This window comes from Phoca vitulina, unplaced genomic scaffold, assembly GCF_004348235.1.
Source record: "Phoca vitulina isolate PV1807 unplaced genomic scaffold, GSC_HSeal_1.0 scaffold25, whole genome shotgun sequence".
NCBI lineage: Eukaryota > Metazoa > Chordata > Mammalia > Carnivora > Phocidae > Phoca > Phoca vitulina.
In genome coordinates, this window is record NW_022589728.1 from 2,839,163 (window position 1) to 2,861,033 (window position 21,871).

At 35.6% G+C, this 21,871-nt stretch overlaps 1 pseudogene; it reads left to right on the plus strand.

The window, feature by feature from the left end:
- The first annotated feature begins 294 nt into the window (after positions 1-294).
- LOC116643220 lies at positions 295-3,923 on the plus strand (annotated as a pseudogene).
- The last annotated feature ends 17,948 nt before the right edge of the window (positions 3,924-21,871 follow it).

Sequence of the window (21,871 nt, forward strand, 5' to 3'; positions counted from 1 at the left end):
ACTTTACAATGGAGAAGCCAGGAAGACACCACGTCAAACAAGTGATTATGTTTAACATAACCAAAATAAGTTATGTTGATATCATGCACCTGGAAGGACATAAGAGAAAGATGCTTCACCTTTGTGGCATGCCTCTTTTATAGCCCCTGCCTAATCACGAAAAAACATCAGACAAACTCATATTGAGATATTCCTCAAATTATTTACCAATACTTTTCATAAGTATCTTCATGAAAAACATGAAAAAATTTTTGATTCTCTCTTTCCAGACCTGGCTGATAAGGAGGCGCCATCATGGGAGTCAACATCCACCACAACAAGGACCAAAAGTTTCAGTGCGAGGAGCCCAAGAGCCAGGACATCTACCTGAGACCATTGGTCAAGTAGTACAGGTTTCTTGCCCAACAAACCAACTCCACATTAGGCAACTTGTGTTGAAGCAGTTGTTAATGAGTTGCAGCAATCAGCTGTCTCAGCGCTAATCCTGGATGATCCAGAAGATGAAGCTGCCTGGCCGGGAAAACAAAACAGCTGTTGTTGTATGTATTATAATCGATGATGTGCATGCCCAGGAGGTGCCCAAACTGAAGGTGTGCACACTGCACATGAGCAATCATGCCTGGAGCTGCATCCTCAAAGTTGGGGTATGAGCCTCACCTTCGACCAGTTAGCCTGGAGTCCCCCAAGGGCTGTGGTACCCTCTTGCTTTCTGGTCCAGGCAAGGGCTGAGAGGTATACAGGCATTTCAGCAAGGCCCCAGGAACCCTGCACAGCCACAGTAAACTCTATTTGCAATCCAAGGGCCAGAAGTTCCAGCACTACCAGAGGCTGCAGACCTGGCTAGTACTAAACCTAACCCCAGATCCTGCCTTGTTATTAAAATGCTGGGGAAAAAAAAAAGTGAAAAATTTTTAAAAAATTTTTTACTTATTTGAGAGAGTGAGCACACCAGTGTGAGGGAGGGGCAGAGGGACAGGGACAAGCAGACTCTCCACTGAGCAGGGAGCCTGATGTGGGGCTCCATCCCAGGACCCCCAAGTGAGATCATGACCTGAGCTGGTCAGATGTTTAACCAACTGAGCCACCAAGGCACCCCTGAAAAAAAAAGAAAAATTTTTGAAAAAAGAAATAGTGTTTTGCTGAGGTCGCTAGAATATCATTACATACTTCCCATTGACAGCAAGTTCTGATAACAAATCCTACTTCTTATCTTGATATGAAAAAAGTGAGGGCTTACACAGCTGAAACATTCATAAGGAGCACAGGACAAAGTTTAGTTAATGAATTCACTATCTGAATGTGTGAAAATAAGGAAAGTAAGCAAATATTTTTTTCCTTACATAGGTATTTCTTTTGTAATAACTAAAAATTAAATTAAGTGGCTAAATTTTCCATTCTTCACCAATGCATTAAATTTGTATTTAGAGTTACAGAATATGAAAGAAATTGGCATTGATTTTTTTTTAATTATAGCTGAGTTCCCTACTTTCAGATTAATCCTATGGGAGTTTATTTAAAAAGCCATAAAAATGGACCTGAGAGAGCAAATTTGAATATAATATTTGAAATAGGCTTAAGAAATTAGTCCTATAATTATGAAACTTCCTGATAATGGAAAAAAATGTTAGCATATAAACCAATAACTCAATACACAAAATAAGTCTATAAAATTAAGCCTGTTATTGGCCTGTCTATAAGACTTTAGTTGAAACCTAAAAAACTTTTTATAAATAAACAATGGTTTTGAGAATTGTGGTGCTTGTAAAAGAAATTTTATAAACAAATTTCAAAAGCTACTTGGTTAGTCATCATTAAAAATTAAAGTTAGTAATATCTGTTAGAAAAAATAAAGCAAAAAAAAATAAAGCCGTTCTGAAATAAAAGCAGTTAATAAAATCATTCAAATTAACAACTTGTTAAATATCTTGTTTTTCAAAACTATTTCAGAAAGTAAATGTTGGGGACACCTGGGTGGCTCAGTCCATTGGGCGTCTGCCTTCGGCTCAGGTCACGATCCCAGGGTCCTGGGATCGAGTCCCACACCGGGCTCATTGCCCCACAGGGAGCCTGCTTCTCTCTCTGCCTACTTCACCCTCTGCTTGTGCTCTCTCTCTCTCTCATTCTGACAAATAAATAAGTAAAATCTTAAAAAAAAAAGAGAAAGTAAATGTTGGATGATGGAGTAGAAATGCTTTCCTTATTCTCCTGTTAAATATAGCTGAAATACCTGGACATTCTATATAAAACACATATAAACAGATTCTGAAAAGTAGAAAAAATAAGGGACTTGAAAAATGACATGACAGAGAGGTCCCTGTGTTGTTTTTTTTTTTCTTTCATACTTCTCATACTGAGGTCAGAGAAGCCAGCAATGTGGAAACACCAACAGGCACAGATAAAAAGGCCCATGGACGCTTACCCTCTCTAATCAAAGGACAAGGAATGGAGCTTCCTCAAAAGGCAGAAAACTTTTAGACAATAACCACTCTGCTCTGGACAAACACCACAGAAAAGCTGCAGCTCCACCCCCTCACACCAGCAATGGCCAAGTGGGGAGCTTAGATTCCACCTTACTCAGCTGCAATGAGGTGCCCCAAGTTTCTGTTGTGGTGGTTTCAGAGAAGGCTGAGTGAAAGGCTGTGAGTTTCATCCCTGCATATCTCCTTCCCTCATAATCAACAGAGACCACATGGGGAGCTTGAACTTCAACCCAACCCAGTGGTAAAAAGGCACCTCTCCCTCTTTCTTCTGTGGTGGTATCAGAGAAAGTTCAGTGGGGATATGCACTACCAAACTCACCCACCAAAGTGAAGTTTCCTCTACTTTCTGCACCCCCAATGTAAACAGAGGTCAAATGGAAAATCTAGACTTACACACATCTTGCAGTAATTCTCTGGAGTGGTAACACAGTACCTGCTGAAACATAAGATTTAAATAATACAAAAGTCTCATATGATAATAATAATACCTGTATTTCAACTGAAGATCACTTTTTATACTAAGAACCAGGAAATTCTCAAAAACACTGTGTAAAAAAAGTAACAGATATCAACACCAAGATGACATAAGATTTTAATCATAAATCACAGCCAACATAAAAAATGCTTCAGGGACACCTGGGTGGTTTACTCAGTTAAGCGTCTGCTTTTGGCTCAGGTCATGATCCCAGAGTACTGGGATCCAGCCCCACGTCAGGCTCCCTGCTCAGTGGGGAGTCTGCTTCTCCCTCTCCCTCTGCCCCTACCCTGACTTGTTTTCTCTCTCTCTCTCACTCCACTCTCAAATAAATAAAAATCTTTCTTAAAAAAATGCTTCAATGAGTAACCATGCTGAAATAAATGAAAAAAAATAGTCTTCACACAAAAAAAGTCTCACCTAAAATTATAAAAGATATAAAGCAAAAACAAACTTAAAAGTATAGACCTGAAAAATATAATGACAGTAAGAAAAAACTTCCACAGATAGACTTAACAGCAGAATAAAAAGGATGGAGAAACCACCAGTGAGCTTGAAGATAAAACCAAATAAATGACCCTATCATACCAGCACAAAGAAAATAGACTGAAGGTAAAAAAAAACAAAAACAAAAACAGAGCCTTGGGGAATCCTGAGACTAAAATAAAATACCTAACACTTGTGCCTTCAGAATCCCAGGAAAGAAGAAAGTGGGTGGGGTTGAAAAACTATTTGAAGAAAAATGGTTGGAGATTTCCCAAATTGGTCAAAAATCATAAACTTTTTGCTCATAAATTAAAGATGATCAAACCCCAAGCATGGCAAATACAAAGAAATCCATGCCAAGACACATCATAGTCAAATATCTAAAAACTAAGGGAGAAGATGAAATCGTGAAAACAACTAGAGAAAATAGTGCCTTAACAATAAATGAAAAACAATTTGATGACAATGGATTTCTCATCTGAAACTATGGAAATAACGAGAAAAGGGCACAGATTTCTTTCAAATGCTGCAAGAAAAGGATTATCATCCTAGAATTCTATATCTAGTGAGAACAAACTTCATGAATAAAGAAGGAATGAAGACATTCTCATACAAAGGAAAAGTAAGAGAATTTGTCACCAATAGATTTGTTCTAAAAAGATAACTAAAGGAATTTTTCTGAACAGAAAAGAAACAATGAAAAAGAAACCTTGGAATGTAAAGAAGGAAGAAAGTAACCATGTAAGAAGCAAAAATATGAGTAAATACAAAAGAATTTTCCCTCCTTGAGTTTTTGAAATTATGTTCAATAGTTAAGCAAAAGCTTACAACAACCTCTTTGGTTTTCAATATATGTAGATAAATATATAAGACAATTATAAATGGTGAAAGGAAAAAAGGATATAAATGGAGGTAAGATTTCTACACTTTACTCAAACTGGTAAGATGTTGATACTAGTAGATGGTGATAAGTTAGGAATATATAATGTAATGCTAAAATATCTAAAACAAACACACTAAAAAGCACTATAGATAAAGTAATTTTTAAAAATAATAAAAATATGTTCAAGTAATTGAGAGGAAAGCCTAGAAAAGAGACAGAGAAATGATAAAACAGAAATAAACAGAAAACAAAAAATAAAATATGTGGGAATTAAGCTACACACCCCTAAATAATAAATAAGTAAAAAAAATAAAATAAAATTTATAAAATTCATTAAGACAAATAAAAAACAACATACCAAAACTTGTGGAATGCAATGCAAGCAGTATTAATTGGGAAAATTATACAATAAAGGCTTAAATTTAAAAAACAACAAAGATTTCAAATCAACAATCTAACTTAACACCTTATGAGACTATATGAATAAGAAAAAGCTGAACACAAAGCCAGCAGAATGAAGGAAATAATAAAGATGAGATCAGAGATAAACAAAGAACAGAAAAACAATAGAAAAAAAAGGAAACCAAGAGTTAATTCTTTGAAAAACTTTAACAAAATTGATATACCTTTATCTAGAATGTCCAAGGAAAAAGAGAGAAGCAAAAAATAAAAAAGAAATGGAAGAGGTAAAATTACAAATGGTTTTGCAGGGGAAAAAAACAACTATGAACAACTGTATGCCAATGAAATGGATAGTTTATGTGAAATTAACAAATTTTTGAAATGCACAACCTACCAAGACTGAATCATGGTGAAACAAAAATTCTGAATAAACGTATAACCAGTAAGAAGATTGAATAAGTATCAAAAATCTCCCAACAAAGAAAAACCCAAGACTAAATGGCTTCACTGGTGAATTCTACCAAACATTTAATGGAACAAAATAGAGAGCCCCAAAATAGCCTTGTGCAGCACTGTCAAATAATTTTTCAAAAGCAGTTTAATGGAGGAAGGTTAATCTATGCAACAAATGGTGCTGTTGTAATTGGATATCCATAAGTTAAAAAAAAAAAGGAAATGATATAAACTTCACAACTTACAGGAAAAAAATTAAAATTGTTTATACATTTATATATAAATGTAAAACTATAGCACTTTTAGAAGATAGCAGGAGAAATATCCATGGTATGTATGGCTTGGTGAAGAGTTCTTAGGCATGACGACAAAAACATAAAGTACATAAAACAAAACATTTAATAAACCAAAATTCATGCAATTAAAATATTTGATCTGCAGAAGACTTTGTTAAAGAGATGAAAAGACAAATTGGACTGGGAGAAGATATTGTGAAATCACAAATTTGACAAAAGACTAATATTTAGAATATATAAAGAACTCTCAAAACTCAAGCAAAAAATAACAAACAATCCAAGTGGAATACAGTCAAACGATATGCATATTTCACTATTCAGTGTATATCTTATATTTATAGCACATCTCTGTTGAGATAGCCATATTTCAAGTGTTCAAAAGCATACGTGGCTAGTTGCTACCACATTGTACAAAACAGATTTAGATCCTCTGTAAACATAACCACCTTCCCTTGGCGAATATTTTATTTATGCTTTAGAAGAGCCATGTTTCTCCAGAATAACTGATAACTTCTGCATCATATTCCTCAGACCCATGCCCATCACTAATGGGTCACAACACTCTTCATGTTGCTCCAGGATATGGTCTTGGAACCTCTCCCGACTGCCCTCCAGGCAGCAGAACAACATGGAGCAGAGGTCTTCCTGAGAAGCAATGGAAAACAGGGTGCAGATGGTGCCTTTTACACAGGCCCCTTCCAAGGCCTCTAGAGGGCTAGCGATGTGCAGGCACACTCACATCTCTGAACATTTTGCAGATCTTTTAACTTCAATTGTTTCAGACAGCTGTCTTTTTGCATTCCCTTCTCCTCTCTCATACTTCCTTTCAAATGTGGAGTGACAGTGGAAAGACCAAGGGCTTTTGGGGGACCAGGGGAAGCAGAGTCTGGGCTTAATAGGATATATTTATGTTATTCACAGTCAATCCCATGTATAGACTCTGGGTGGATTCTGTAATTAGTGAGCACGAAGTACATAAAGATCCATGTTTCACGCATCTCAAGTGTGAATAATAAAAGAAGTTGCAATCAACCATGCTAGAAAAAAACTAAATCATCGTTATATCCCCTTTATATAAAACAATAGTGCAAAGTCATCATCATATAAAAAATAGCAAAAGTATATGCAGTGAAAAATTATATGATGATATAGAGGTATATCAGGATATTAGTAAATACTTATCCTATTTTTCTGGACTTTTTGATGTTTATATTTGTTAGCTTATTAAAATACATATTTGTTATGATTTCCTTTTTATTCTAATATTTGCTTTTGAATTTAATTTCTCACCTTAATTTTGTTTCATTTCTCTTAGTGAAGGCCTTCCAAATTGCATAAATCACAAAACCTGGATTTTTCCTACTGCTCATGCAATATATTCAATTTGCAGTATCTGTTTCATTATTTTTTTTCTTTTCAAGTTTTTATTTAAATTCCCTTAGTTAACATACAGTATAAATTTAGTTTCAGATGTATAATTTAGTGATTCAACACTTCCATACAACACCCTGTGCTCATCACAAGTGCCCTGCTTAATCCCCATCACACATTTAACCAATCACTCTGCCCACCTCCCCTCTGGTAGCCATCAGTTTGTTCTCTGTAGTTAAGAGTCTGTTTCTTTGTTTTCCTCTCTTTTCTTCCCCCTATGTTTATTTGTTCACTCATTATGTTTTTAAGCAAAACTTTATTGTGGTGAACTGAAAAAAGGTCTTGCTATTAGACACTAATCACAATTTAATTCCATAATTTTTCTCTCTATTAAAATTGTCTTTATGACTAATAGAAAATGCCAGAATTTATTTAAAAAGAAATAAAAGGTTATCTACTGTTGTAGTGTGCCTTGATAATTATATTAATGCTCTAGCATCTGACAAATTCAGACAGAGGTGAGCTGGTAAACTGGCTCTCCAATAAAAATGTCACAATGTGGGATGTTTGCAGATTTCCATTGTAGATATACTCCCACAAGGACCCATTTCAAGTTACTAAGCAGTTAGGGGCGATCCGCTCTTCTCAGGTGGTTTCAGGTTCAGCACACCACTACAGTTGAACTACAGTGAAACTGCTGTTTATGTTGATGAAGAGAACAGAAGGATCAGATCATGAACGTCTTCCATCCTTACAACTGTCCACACTTTCAGTTGTTGGGCCCACACACTTACTGGTAGACTTTCAGTTTATGTCTCTCTTCTGTGTAGAACATGAAAAGTCAAAAATGGTCAAATACTTTGAACAGATGAATTAGAAAAAAGAGTCCAAAGTCCTCTGTAAATGTGTATTATCCACATTAGAGCACATGTGATTACACATAGTAAATGACAGGCAGATAAGGCACCCAAACCGACTGTGTTTCAGCATGATAAAATATGACTCTCAAAGCCCATGGAGCTGAAACCACCCTCATTAGGAGTGCTACAAGTCCCAGGGAACTAAAAAAAAGTTAAATATTTACAACAGAAAACAGGAGTCAGTGATTTTGCATAATACCAATCCATAAGGAAACTTGAAACTTGGTATGTAGAAGTACATAAGGATATATAAATAAATATTTGCAACTAAAATTCAAGGTCACATATGTAAATCATTCATATTTTCCATGGTTCATTTTATGTTCAATGCAAATGGCCCCTCCTCCCCCTTCTCCTTGCCATTGTACAATCCAAGCACCCCGTAAAATTATGAAGTCAGGATCCTAACTTATTTTCCTATCTCTTGTTTTGCCTCCCCGCCCCACTTCCCACCCCTGCTTACTTCACCTTCTGAACCTCCCCCAGAGAGATGTGAAACAATTCCATGTCATTACCTTACTTAAAATTCCCGAAGAATTCTCTATTGTCTAACATGTATAAACTAGCTAATCATTGTAGAAAAAAACTCTAACAGAGAGGCCCTAAGTTTCCTTTTCAGTTTTTCTTCTAAGTTCTAAAAATATAACTCTATGTTCTGCTTACACAGAAATTACCACTAGCTTTTCTGAAAAATGCAAAAAAAACAAAACAAAACAAAAAAAACACCAAAAGAGCTCTCAGTAATACTATCTGCTTATACCTGACATAACAGTATTCCCCTTAACCTTTCCAGTCTTGTGAAAACTCATTTGTTTGTGACCAAGTATCATTCTTTGCAAGGCACTTCAAGAAAAAAAGCACTTCTCCTCTAATATGTGCTAGAGCAAATAACCAGCTCTTCCTGTGTGTTCCCCAAGGCTTTATAGTTAGTGTGCAGGAGTAATTTTAATGTTTAATAAAGTAAGTATTTGAGTACCCTGCATTAAACATTATTAAAGGGTAGACCATTTCTATTCATATTTTATTCCCATCACCCAGGCACACTACTTAATAAATATTTGCTAAATGAGTGAATGAATGTTGAATATGCCTAGCTGTTGACATGACATAAATTTTCCTCTAAGACAATATGCAAAAATGACCTATAACAATAAATCCAGGCCAAGAAATGGTGATTTACTACTAGGATATATTTATATCTTGTACAACTGATGTCTTTGCTTCCTTTCATCAATATTGCAATTCATTTATATATATATATATATATACATATTTTGAAGTTCATGTAATGTATCAAATCATGGTCTCCAACTTTAAATATTTTTAGTTTTTATCCTTTTGCAACCATAATTCAAATTGTCTCTTAAGAACACTCAACAACTTTGAGGATAAACATGTGTTATTAGAAAATCATTATTAGAAATAGTAGCTATGATCAATGCCTGATGTATTATGAAATGAACAGGTATCCCTACCCATCAAATTTATAATCTAATCACTTCCTAATTTTCAAAACTTAAACGTGACCACTGATATACAAATTTCTTTTGGTGTTAATTTAAGGTCACTTCCTATGCCATTTAAGTTATAGTTAAATTATTTCAGAACAGAGATTTTATATTTGTTTCTAAGGACATTGTGATTATAATTCCATCATTTTTAGAGCAGAAAGATGCTTTGGGGTAGATAATTAGTGCTGATATCTAATTATCAAGGAAGGAATGCTGAGTAATGAGTCAGAGTCAAGGAGGGCAAATCCAATGCCCTTCAGTGATTTTGGAAGTAAATACGGAAATCTAAAACTACCAGGTAACAGAAAGTTAGGATGCAAGAGTACACTGCATTTGGTTACAGATTCAAAACCTCATAGTAATTCAACATATATCAGATATTTCAAGGGAAGTATCAATATGTAAAGAAGACCTGTGTTTGTTGAATCAACTGAGAAATATTTTGGATTCACTTTGTTTTGAATGCATTTAAAATGATCACAGAATTAGATAATTTTATTTCCCACCTGACTAGAGTGACTTCCTTTCCTTCCTCAGTCTAGTAACACACTGCTTTCCCCCATGCCAGACACTCTGGGTTCCTCCATTTCTTTCACTTCCATATGGTTCTGTTCATATTTCTGTTATAGCACTTACCACATTTTACTGCAAATGATCTGTTTATATTTCTCCCTCTCCACCGTTACAATAAAAATCTCTTCAAATTTGGGGACTGGATTTCGATTCAAAAAGTGTAAGCAAATCCTAGCATTGTGCTGTTACATCGCCAGCACTTGGTTCTCAACAACTGACACCTTGTGTCTTTTATTTGAAGCAATGACCAGTGTAACCTTGCAAAGTGCACAGAGGTAGTTAACTCTTGGCTTCCATAGGAGGTGGAAACACCACAGGTCAGCTGTAAGAGGATTCCCTAAATAGAAAGTTCTAGTCACAAGGTGAATACTAAATCCAAAAGTCTTAGGCTTCTAGCACCTAAATTGTTAGAGCTCAGCAAATTGCAAAGTTTCTTTACTCTAAAAAAGTTGTAAAGGGTTCCTTCACAATGATAAATAATCACTTCTGAAATTAAATGTGAGAACATACTAGAAGAAACATGGTTGCCTTTTACAGAGAAACCTCTCAATAGGAATGCATTATAAGAGGAGAAGTTTCAATAAGACCACTAGGGACTTAGGCATACAGTTTGGGCATGTAGAGGACTAGAGTCTGACCTGTACAAGACAAATCCAAGAGATCAGGACTGAGCATTTTCTTTAACCTCAGGGTATGAGAGAGATGGTTTAGTTGAGATCTTCTTGAACTCCAAATGTTGACAGGGCTAACCATGCATGGGTGTAAGTGGTGTGGGTGAGGACCAGAGCCCGTGGACAGCCATGTTAAAGTTTGTATGGGGGGCTTCCTGGAAGGATAGCACCAGACGAATAGAATGATTGTAAGGGCAGGGGCAAGGGATCCAGAAAGAAACCTCTGGAAGAAAAGAACGCCATTCTTGTACCCATAGGGAAAGAATTTGCCTTAATCTTCTGCAGCCTGGGAGTATAGAAAGTCATTTTATGACAGGACCTGTCAAGAAGGAATATTTTGACCTTTTATCTAAAGTGAGCCATTCATCTGGGAAGGAAGTATGTGAGAATAAGACAATAGGTAATAATGCTTGCTTCTAGAATCATGTGTTCCCAGCTTATATGTGGAGAAAGGGAGGCCATTGAGACAGTGTCTGTACCTTAAAACTACAATGGAGGTTTTATTACTTGAAAGTGAGAAAAAAAGTAATTTATGCCCCCTCCTACAGAAGGTTAAATGAAGACAAAAATAAAACTAATTTCTGATTACATTTCTCCAGTTGAGCTTATTGGACGTAGCAGGTACAGTATGCTTTAATGATTAGTTAACTCAGTGATTGTTTAAATAGTATTTAATAATTTAATATGAGATGTTTTATGTTATATAGAAAGTTGTAATTATATTGTTCATGTACTTTTGTAATAGAAATTAAATCCAGACAAACATAGGCAAGAGTGTATGCATGGGTTTCTAACCTGGTTTTGTCAACTCTGAGTTCAAGAGTTAACATGAGGATGTCAGCCAGGTTTGCTAAGATTGCCCTCTGGAGAAAGGAAACTGCTACATTCCATTTCCTCTGGACTCCATATATAAGAGAGAAAGAAAAAAACTTCTCTGTTTCCTTAAATAATTTGAATTGAGATATAGTTTATGTGCAGTGAAATTCAGGGATCCCAGATGTACAATTCAAGCTGAAACTGTTTTAACAAATTAAGTAAAGAAGAAAGTAATCTGATGTTTTTTGTGTACCCTAGGCTGTTTTTGTCCCACATTATTCAGTTTTTGAATTTGTTACTTTTTTCATTAATTGCTCCCAGAAAGTTCATTGTATTTGCATCTGCAACTGCTCAAAATACTTAATTAGAAAATAAGCATCATCATAATACAGCTGACCCTTGTATGTGAGGGTTAGGGGTGCTGATCTTCATGCAGTAGAAAATTCCACATATAACTTTTGACTCCCCCAAAACTTCTAATAGCTACTGTTAACTGGAAGCCTTACCAATACCTTAAACAGTCAATTAACACTTACTTTGTATGTTACATTATTATATACTTTGTTCTTACAACAAAGCAGCTAGGGAAAAGAAAAAGTAATTAAGAGACTCTTGACTCCAGGAAACAAACTGAGGGTTGCAGAAGGGGGAGGAGGAGTGGGAGGAAGGGGTAACCGGGTGATGGGCATGAAGGAGGGCACATGATCTGATGAGCGCTGGGTGTTACATAACTAATGAATCATTGATCACTACATCAAAAACGAATGATGTACATGTTGGTTAGTTGAACTTTAATAAAAAAAAAGAAAAATCATAAGGAAGAGAAACAGTAATGTACTGTTAAAAAAGCTGCCTATAACTATTGAATCACTATATTGTATACCTGAAACTAATGTAACACTATAAAACTGTACTGGAATTAAAATTTTAAAAAATAAGAGAAGCAAAAAAAAAATCACCTATAACTGGACCTATAACTGAACAACCCTGTTGTTCAAGAGTCAACTTTACATCATGACAGTATTTACTTGTCAACATGAGTGTAGGTATTGAATAGGGCCAGCCTATCCCTTTCTATGTTTCTCTTTCTGTCTAGAATGTTAGTGGTATATGTCTTATTGAAATCCAACTCCTTTATTAGAGGAAATATTTTTTGATTAGAGTTAAGTGTATAAACGAAGTTTCCTTCCGTTAGGCAAAGGTATCAAGGTTACAACAAATTCTGTTTGGTAGAAATGGTAAAATAAGTCTGAGTGTTTTCATTTTATTTTATCTTAATATTTTAATATTTATTTAATATTTAATATTTTATTGAATAAATTTGACAGGTAACACTATGTAAGTTTAAGATGTACAGCATGTTATTTTGATATATTTATATATTATAATATGATTACCATGGTAGCAATATTAATCACATTACATAATTATAGTACAGTATTGTCTATATTCATTATACTGTACATTAAATTTCTATGGCTTATTTACTACTTATTACAAGTACACCCTTAAACACCATCAGTCTTACCCCCACCCCCTCATTCTCTTATTTACTCTCTGTTTTTTACAGGTTTGATTTTTTTTAGATTCCACAAAAGTTTTATCATACACTACTTGTATTTTGTACAGCAAGAGAAAGAACTAACAAAATGAAAAGAATACCTAAAAATGGGAGAAAACTTTTGCAAACCATATATCAGATAAGCAGTTAATATCCAAAATTTATAAAGAACTCGTCCAATTTAACAGCAATAACAACAAAAAGTTGATTAAAAATTGGGCAAAAAAACAAAATAGACATTTTTCCAAAGAAGATCTACAATGGCCAACAGGCACATGAAAAAATGCTCAACATCACTAATCATCAGGGAAATGCAAATCAAAAACAAAATGAGGTATTACCTCACACCTGTTGGAATGGCTATCATCAAGAAGACAAGAGTCAACAGGTGCTTGAGGATATGGTAAAAAGGGAACACTTAAACATTGTTGGTGGGGAATGTAAATTGTCCCAGCCACTATGGAAAACAATGTGAAGTATCCTCAAAAAAAAATTAAAAATCAATCTATCATACAGTCCAACAATTCCATTTCTGGGTATATCCTCAAAAGAAAAGAAAACAGTATTTCAATGAGATATATACAAATGAATGGATAAGGTGATGTGCTACACCTGTCAATGGAATATTATTCAGCCAGATATCCTTCCATTTACATGGATGAACCTTGATGAGCACATTATGGTGCTCGTGGATGGACCCTGAGCTGAGTGAAGCCGGACAGAAAAAGGTAAGTACTGATTTGTTTTGATTCAGACTTCACTTTGTACTCTTTAATAATGAACATTTAATTAGTGATAGACTATTAATAATCTTTAAGAAGGCCTGAACCACCCACACACACACACTCATATATATATTCATATATATTCATTTTAATTTTTCTACCTGTCCTCCAGGGATAAATATGGACATCAGGAAGGAAGCAGATGTCTTGGTGAATGTGACCTAACTATAGTTTGGGGTGAATGGTAACAAGTGTATGAAGTAACAATCTGTAAAAAAGAATAAAACTGAAGTAATGGAATAGAACCTAGCAATAGAGAAGACTGTAAGTCACTAAGCATCCCAAGTGTATAACAAGGATAATTGTTGTTTATGAGATTCCACCTGCTGAAATTTTGGGTGTGAAAAAAGCAACTTAGAATGCCAAGTATGTATTAACATTAACACATTCACATTTCTAATTTCATTTCCTAATATTTCTTCACATTTTTCTGCTCCAAACATCAGCTATATTATACAGTTGACCCTTGAACAACATTGGTTTGAACTGTGTGGGTATACTTATATGTGGATTTTTTATATATACATATATACAGTATGACACTGTAAATGTATTTTCTCCTCTTTATGATTTTCTTAATAGCATTTTCTTTCCTGTTTCTATCCTTACTTTATTGTAAGAATACAGTATATAGTACATATAACATACAAAATATGTGTTAATGGACTGGCATCCGCCAGAAACACAAACTTTTCTCTGAAGGATAAGACAGAAAAAAATACATACTATATTATTCCACTCATAAAAAGTTTAAGAATATGCACATGTAATTTATCAGCATATAACAGTGATTAATTCATGGGGTAGGGATGTTTATTGACTAGGATTGGACATGAGAAAACCTCTGTGATGCTAGAATGTTTTTTATCTTAGAATATTACACCTATGTAGTTTAGTAATGATTACACAAGTATATCCATATATAAAAAATTTCATCAAACAGTACTCAATATGCATTGCTATAAGAATTTTAGGATATAGTAAACATTTTTTTAGAAAGGTAGAGAATTAATAAATGATACAGTTCCCATACGGAAAAACAAGAAATCTGTTCCCTTACTCTTTGCACAAAATCAAAGATTTAAACATGAAAGTCAAAGTCTTAAACATTTAGAAGAAAATATATTAAAAACTCTTTATAATCTTAGGTTCCCTTTGCTACAAAATGGCAAAAGTTATCTGCAACACATATTATAAACAATAAATTATATTCAGAATATATGGAAATTCCTAAAAAGCATAAGGAAAAGAAAATAGCCACCATAAAAATGAGTAAAATATGAAAGCTGACATTTCTCAGCAACAGAAATAATATCATCATATAAACATGATAATAATGCTCAACCTTTATTGTGAAATTATAGCAGAGTAAGATATTATTTTACAACCAATTTATTGGCAAAAATTAGGAAGCATGGTAGGAGTGTATATATAAAAACCAATTTAGAAAGCAATTTATCCCACTTGGTAAAGCATGTACAAGCATGTACAAAAATGGCCTTAACGATATTCATCATAAAGACCAAGAATGGAGAACAATCAAATATCAATTGCTAATCCAATGTATATATAATTAATGGTACTGTTACAAAATGGCATGTTGCAGAGAAGTAAGCATTACAGAGAAGAAAAGTAAGTACAGTACAAGTACAAAATAATCATACAGATAAATCTTTTTTTTTAGAGAGAGAGAGAAAGAGAGCAGAAGCACAAATAGGACGAGGGCCAGAGAGGGAGGGAGAGGGAGAGAATCGCAAGCAGACTCTATGCTGAGCGTGGAGGCCCATGGAGGGGCGGGGAGTGGGGGCTCAATCTCATCACCCTGAGATTATGTCCTGAGCCAAAACCAAGAGTTGGACACTCAACCAACTGAGCCACCCGGGTGCCCCCTGCCGCCCACATAGATAAATCCTAAATATCAGTTTTAAACAAAAATGAGGGGCACCTGGGTGGCTCAGATGGTTAAGCATCTGCCTTTGGGATCTCCAGGTCCTGGGATCAAGCCCCACATCTGGCTCCCTGCTCAGCAGGGAGTCTGCTTCTTCATCTGCCTCTCCCCCCTGCTCATGCTCTCTGTCTCTCTCTCTCTCAAATGAATAAATAAAATCTTTTTTTAAAAAAATGAAAGCCACAGAAAGCTACCCTCAATATGATAGCATTTTCTAATGCTTAAAAAAGGCTAAACAGAGCAATATATGCTTTATATACATATATATATATACATATATATATATAATACATGACTGAAATATTTTTTAGCAAGACAAAGGAATGATAAACACAAAATCAAAATAAAGGCACCTGAGAAGAAAAGATTGAGACCTGCAATGCAGAAGGCCAAGGGAGGTAGTAACATTGTAGTTCTTCAACTGGTAGTGAGTAATACAGGCTCATTTCAATAGATAGATAGATAATTGATAGATAATAGATAGATAGATGATAGATAGACAGATGATGATAGAAAGATAGATAATAGATAATAATAAATGATAGATATAGATTATAGAGATATATCTTTCTCTCTCTCTCTCTCTATATATATAACACACAGTGTTTGTAATGTAATGAAGGAAAATATCATGTATAAAATTCATTTCTATGTATCAGTTTAATAAAATGATTTTACAGAGGAGGCTTTTAAAAAGCAGATTGCCTTTTTAAAAAGAGGAGGAAGAGGAGGAGTACTTTCTGAAGGCACTGTATCAATAGCAGGTAACTAGAGCTTTCAGATAAACATCATTCCAGCTGGAAGGAAGAAGCCTATCTACAGGATGCACCAGGTTCAGCTTTCAATCATGGCCTTCATTTTATTTTCCTTTTCTGCTCTGCAAGAAAAGTCTGAGAAACAGACCCTGGGAAGCATGCCTCCTCCAGTCTGTTAGATTTTCCTGCAGCTTGTGGGGGCTTAAAAGGGTGTCCCAAATGAGTGTTAGCTATGATGTATGGGAAGATGATACCTAGTGGGAAAAGTTGGAAACTTTTAGAGGTTTGTAGCAGAGGTGAAGTGAGCCCAGAGACAGCCATGGTTCCAAACCTCTAAGAAACAAAGCATCTTGAGGCCATATATTGTCAAAGCCATTCCCGGAGAAATAGCTTTTTGAGCACCAGAGTGACAGGCAGACAGTCACAATTCTGGAGAAAGAAACGTGGTAAAATTATAACGAGGCTGAAGTTAACACTGTAGGTCTAATTTAAAAACAGAATTGATATAAAGGTGCATTCGCCAATTTGATGTCTCCTTTTTAACTTTGGCATTCTTGATCAAATAGGAAATTTCTTCTGAAATTTAAAGAAATTTGAGTTATATAACTATTATGAAGAAACAAGCACACTATAAAAACTCATTTAAGATTGGTTATATATTCTGTGAATGGTTATAGAATATCTAGCTCTCTGGAATAATTAGTACAATGTACAATATACTGGAATGATCAGTACAATATACAAAAGAATGCCATTTTCTGGCAAAAGTCATGAACTGTGTCCTTAGAAACTCTCAGATTCTTAGAGGTAGTGCCCGAGGATTAGCCAGGGGATTAACCTGCCTAAGTATAACCATTCCACTCTTATCATTTACAACTCACTTGGATCAACTTTTTTTCTTTTTTTTCTTTTTTCTTTTTTTTTGCAGATAACATGATGATTTATTTAGAAAATCCTATGAAATGTATAATACAACAACTAAAATTTATGTATTTATTTATTTTTTTTTTTAATTTTTTATTGTTATGTTAATCCCCATACATTACATCATTAGTTTTAGATATAGTGTTCCATGATTCATTGTTTGTGCATAACACCCAGTGCTCCATGCAGAATGTGCCCTCCTCAATACCCATCACCAGGCTAACCCATCCTCCCAACCCCCTCCCCTCTAGAACCCTCAGTTTGTTTTTCAGAGTCCATCGTCTCTCATGGTTCTTCTCCCCCTCCGATTTCCCCCCCTTGATTCTCCCCTCCTGCTACATTCTTCTTCTTCTTCTTTTCTTTCTTAACATAGGATCAACTTTTTTCTTGCTTCAAACTAATCCACTGAGGAGCCAAGCACCACAGCAGCAAGGATAATGACAAACCTGGACTCTTCAGAGAATATAACATAGCACTCACTCATTCAATGTAATCATTCACATTTTTATGGACTGTATAGCATATGTTAGGCAAACTAGCAGGGACCAGAGAAAATGATAAATGTGACACGCTGCATATTAAATGTTATATTATCACTGTGTCTCCAGGAAGGACATACACAATCTGAGTTTATTTTTCATTATGGTTTTTAAAGTTGGATATTGATTAAAAACCACTGCCCACTACATGGAAATATGATAAACATTAAAATGTAATAGTTGGGCGCCTGGGTGGCTCAGTCGTTAAGCGTCTGCCTTCGGCTCAGGTCATGATCCCAGGGTCCTGGGATCGAGCCCCGCATCGGGCTCCCTGCTCAGTGGAAAGCCTGCTTCTCCCTCTCCCACTCCCCCTGCTTGTGTTCTCTCTCTCGCTGTGTCTCTCTCTGTCAGATAAATAAATAAAATCTTTAAAAAAAAAAAAATAAATAAAAAAAATTAAAAAAAATAAAATAAAATGTAATACTTAAAAATTGCATCAGTTTTAGGAAATATCACAATAATGAATTTGTTTCTTTTTTTTTTCCACATATATTTTTTTAAAAAATTTTATTTTATTGTTATGTTAATCACCATACATTACATCATTAGTTTTTGATGTAGTGTTCCATGATTCATTGTTTGCGTATAACACCCAGTGCTCCATGCAGAATGTGCCCTCTTTAATACCCATCACCAGGCTAACCCATCCCCCCACCCCCCTCCCCTCTAGAACCCTCAGTTTGTTTTTCAGAGTCCATAGTCTCTCCTGGTTCGTCTCCCCCTCCGATTTTCCCCCCTTCATTCTTCCCTTCCTGCTATCTTCTTTTTTTTAACATATAATGTATTATTTGTTTCAGAGGTACAGGTCTGTGATTCAACAGTCTTACACAATTCACAGCACTCACCATAGCATGAATTTGTTTCTAAGGTGCGGAGTAATTTGAGGAGACATTATGGAAGAGACAAGTCTAATGGAAACTTTCAAGAAAATGTGTCATTTCTCAATCACATGAAAATAAATATATGAAGAAAATTCATACTTTAAATTACATTAAGTTTGAATATTCAGCAAGAAGTTGGGGACAAAGGTGTGGATGCAATGCATGTATAGATGCAGAGAATTAATGACTTGCATTGGTGACAGTGTTCATCTGGTTGAAAAAACAACTGTAGTATACTAACAGTGATTGCTCTATGACTCCATGCTATGAAACTGTTGGTAGCCAGGAAATCTGACATATTATTCAAGGCAAGCAGAGTAGAATATACCAATGCAGCCTTGGAACCAATAAGAACATGTCTTATGTGAGTTATACATATTTCAAGGTTTCACATTTTTCTGATTGGATGGAAAAAATACTGATAGCATTCTCATCTGTCTGCTCTTACATATACTTGTTGATTTGTTGGGAAAAATAACTGCTTATTTCCAGTATTTCTGGAGAATAAGTAAACAGTTGATTTCAGATAGACCTACATTATAACATTTTAATGATCCTCCTACATTATACATTTTAATGATCCCCCACTTTATAAAATGTCAATGAGAGTAAGTAAATAATATGAATGGATCCAGGGCATCTTTATTTATACCATTTGACATGTGTGCAGTGAAAATACATACAAATGGTCCAGCTGAGATTCTAGGTCTAACATACAGTAATCCTTGCCTTGAAATAGTACTTAACATTCTACGCAGATGGTGCCTTTCAGTTCTGAGAGATGAATGAAAGAAATGGATATGTAAACAGAAAAACTTTAGAAAGAGGAGATTGAACAAAATAAAAAGAATAAAAAGGAAAAGCATGTCTGTTTTCAAATAACATCAGACAAGTGCTGGAGAAAAAGAGACGAGTATTAGAAAACAAAGTGACCCATGGAAAAGATTTCTGAGCAACGTGCTGAGTGTAAGTCCAGAGCCAGGCTTTGGGACAACTTAATGAGGCAGCTGCTGTTAAAGTGTTATCAGACAAATACCACCAGGTCATTTTAGACCAACTGATCTTGCCCATCATCATTTGGAACCACATTTAAGTGACACTTTAAATTAATGGTCTCCGTGTGTCCACTCAGGTCCTCTGACAATTAGGAACCCATAAGATATTCCATGTGCAAGAGATTTATGCCTAGGGAATGCCTAGGATAGATAAAATGAGTGGGAATAAGAGTACACAGGGGACCTGGAGACTCCAGTCAGGTGTAACACCTGTAAAAGATAAAGGGGAAGAAGGAAGGTAGGACAGAGATCTTCCCACTGCAGTGCCATTCTGAGACAGCTCCCCAGGCCAGTAAGCCCTACAGACTGCTGTTGAGTCCCCAGTGTGGGGCAGAGTGGCCTGACTCTGCCATCCTGCCTCCTTGGTCAGTGCCCGGGAGCAGCCAGAGGGTGAACCCTGCACGATCCTGAGCCCGTGTGCTCCCTGCAACTCATTTGCAGATGTACATGTGCTCTTACAGAAAGCCTAGGACAGCCCCGGCTCATCCATGGAAAATCAGGAAGACCTTAACCCAAGTACAAACAAGATGGACAAGCCTCATGAGAAGTGATACAGAGAGTAAACTGTTGAGTAAGGAGTTAGGCCTAGATGTGATCTGTTGGTGTTAGTCAGGTGACAGGCCACAAGAACACAATGTAGACTAGTTTGAGGGAAAAGAAACTCAAGTTGGTCATGCCTAGTGTGGGCCTAGTAGGAGAAAACACGAGGAGATATAAGTGTTTTTTTCCATTTTGGCTGCATTTTCAAGTCGGGTCTCTCCCTCTGTCTCTTATCTCCCAGATCCCAAAAGCTCAGGCAAGGGCCATGCCTCACAGATGGAGTCACAGGCTCATTCCTGAACTGTGAGAAATTAGATTGGAGTGCTCTGATCACACCACCTTAAATCACAGGGAAGTATGCCATTTCCACAAAATTAGAGGACTGGAATGGTGACTATAAGGTGAGGGAAGGGTGGTTTCTCTAAAGAGAAGTTTTCATGGCAAGAAAAAGAAAAGAGTATTAGATATTGAAGGTGGAATGAGGGAAAATCACAGTGGAAGACTGAGTACATTTGTGTTGCGTGTGTGTGTAGAATCCACCAGATACCTGCTGGTGCCAAAATAAAGGGGATTTTGGATAAATGGTATACAGGCTTGAGGCACTCTGGATTCTTTTCTGAAGATAGCCCCAGGGATACCTAAGGTGGGTCGTTGGCTGACTCTTCCCTGGATGACCAGTACTGAGAACAGTGTTCAGTAAACAAGATAAACTCAATAGCCATTTATTCCATAGGTATTCTTATTGAGTTAAGAACTGCAAACATTGCCAGAAGGTGAATCTGTAATCAAATCAATGATCTACCCATATCTTGCCATATAGAACTATACTCAGGAGAAAACACCATCAGATCTCCCTCCTCCAAAGAAAAATAGAAAAAAACACTAAAAACCAAATCCAAATTATAAAATCATCAGATGGAAACAATAAATCAAAATCTAAATAGAAGACAGGAATAACGCATTTGGTTGTATTCTTTGATAATGTGACACACACACAAAACTAGGAATTTGGTTTTCTGTTTATTTTAGCATTGTTATGCACTCTTGATACTACATAAGATTGTTGCTCCATATTTAGTTATTATGGAGAAAGTGATGAGTCAATTGAACGACTAAACAAAATAGATTCTCATACACAGACTAGATAACTTAGATAACTTTCATTTAATTTTAAGTAGGGAAATCTTGTCTTGATTTTATAGCAATGTAATGTGCAAAAGAATTACTTATGAGAAAACTATTTTTCTCCAAGCATCAAAAGAACAAATAGACAAAACAAGATGGGGGGTAATCTCAGCTGTATCACTGTAGGTAGCTGTAATAATCAGGTTACACCAGACTACGCTGCAGAATAAATAAAACTCAGAACTGCAATGGCTTAGCATAGCAAATATTTATTTCTCCTTGACATCACAACCTGAAGTGGGTCAGAGACAGTTGTCCCTTTCCAGTGACTACTTCTTTTCTGCAAACCCTCATCTCAAAGTGTTTTTGTTCCAGCTGTGCAGATCTAAAACAGAGTGTATGTGAATTTATATCCACTTCA